This window comes from Symphodus melops (assembly GCF_947650265.1).
Source record: "Symphodus melops genome assembly, chromosome: 2".
NCBI classification, from domain to species: Eukaryota; Metazoa; Chordata; class Actinopteri; order Labriformes; family Labridae; genus Symphodus; species Symphodus melops.
The window spans coordinates 14,808,599-14,810,850 of NC_136692.1; positions in this window are offsets into that span (position 1 = coordinate 14,808,599).

A 2,252-nucleotide genomic window follows, 5' to 3' on the forward strand; every position below is an offset into this window, starting at 1 on the left:
GTGAGATGAAGAATGATGAAAAAGAAAACGAAAAGCAGTGTACCACCCACTATAGGGTATCATTTACACACATTAAGCAAATATGCTTCTTAGTGCTGAATTAGAGCTTCTTTGTAAAGTTTAGGTAAAACTGTTAAAGAAAAGAAAGAAGGCAAACTTTTACTCTGAGTTAAAAAGGTTAACCTATGCTTACAAAGAATACATGTTCAGACCAACAACAAAGCTTATGTTTTGCCTTTTGTTACTTGCTCTGATTTGATCACAGTAGGAATGTGTTCTTTTTCCTTACATGCTTGAACTACTTTTTTTTCACGAAATCAGCTGAAAGAGGCAGTGAGAAGTCAGTGAACGTCATCCAGCTGTGGGCCCCTCTCGTGTGACAATTCAGACAAATAATGTTTATTCACACCTCCACCACACCACCAAGAACTTTTTTTCCAGCATTGTCTTAAAAAAAAGGTACAAACATAAATCATTTAAATGTGCACAGGTAATGCAAGATAATAATGTGATATAGTCAGTGAAAAAAATCCATATGGAATATTTGACATCTTTTTAAGTTTTTTTTTAAAGGATAGTGATGTATCTAACTTTAGGACCACATCTGTTTTGAGTTGCATTTATCTAGAGATAATGCAATGTAACATTCTTTCATATACAGAGCATGAAACTGATCTGCTGCACAGAGAGTTTATAGCTACTGCTAATTTTAGCCAAGAGTTCCTATTAATTTAGCAACAGTGCAAAATCAATTCCAAATTGTTGTATTCTTTGTTTTCTTTTGGTTTTGTTTTGACATACAGTCAGTTACTGCTATAAACAACAACATACCTGTGACAAACTCGCAGTCTGACCTGCAGGCTTTGAAAAAAAAAAAAAAAAAGAATTTAGCAATTTAGTATACAAGCCTCTGGTAACATTGAGGCAATTTTTTTTATGTCTTACTGTTTGTGAGTCATGTAGAATCAGGATGTTATCTGCACAGAGCTCACACATGCTGAGATTGTTTGAATGACGGTCTCATGTCAGACCCTCTGATGTCTCACAGTGTGTATGTGGGTCTGTGGGGTGACGCAGGTTTAACAGAGCTGCACACAATGAATGTAGCCTATTTAAACACTGCATATAATGAATTTTATGTGTCTTGTATGTCCTCTTTTTATGGATTTTGTGAACTGTGATCATGTGTTTGAATTGCTTGAATTATTTGAATGACACTAGTGGATATAATTGTATGCAAGAGATGTTGATAAACATTTAACCCGGCTGAACGCAGCATGGTGAAAACGATGAGGGTCTCAGGTTTCCATGTGTTCTCGTACACAGCACGACTGTGAGGTTTGAATTTAGTGTGCTCGCTCACAGCTCATTCACAGCTTTAGGTGATGGGCAGAAGAATTCTGTTAGTGGTACACCTGCAGTTACTCTACCAAGACTGTAAACACAGGCTTAAAATGGAATCTCTATCACACATGCTGATCATGCTGCATTGGAGCCAGAAATTATTGGGCTGGTGGATTTTAGTGACACAGTGGGCTTTGATTTCATTCATAGCTGAAAGTAAAATCAAGAATTATCAGAATGCTAATAATTAATTCTATAAATGTTGATTATGTATGACTTGTTAGTTTCAGGATTTGAGTAAGATTGAAGCCACCATGTACTGTATGTGTAGGTTCAGTGATATGCTCACTTCAGCTATGAACAATAGGCATTAACCTTCGACAATTTTGGATTTTATCATAACATAAAAGTGATGACAGAAAAGGAGCAGAGAATTTTTTCAAATGTATGTATTTATTATTTAGACTGTAAATAACATAGTAGCTTTTTGTAGATTTTGGGTTTCCAGGGTCTTGACCTGTTTTGATTTACTCACAAAACTCTGGTCAGTTTCAGTCATAATCGATAAAAACGTATTGTGAAGAATATATAGTTCATGATAAAAAGATAATGCAGAGCCGAGTATATAGGAAAGATGAGAACATGAATAAACGACTGTAATAATAAAACTGTAAAATTATTCTTAGTTAGACTTCCTCAAATCAGCTTGTAAACAGCATCTAGTAAGATAAGATTCAGTGTTATCTGAACTCTAACTGATCGATATCTTTCCTGCTGTGGTGGCTATAACCTTTTAGTAGCCTACAGGTGCAGACTGCTCGGGGAAGAGCATGAGCGCGCGCCCCACACGGTCCCGCCCACTTCCCTCGGCTTGTTTAACTACTCGCTTCCTTCACCTCAATGAAAGC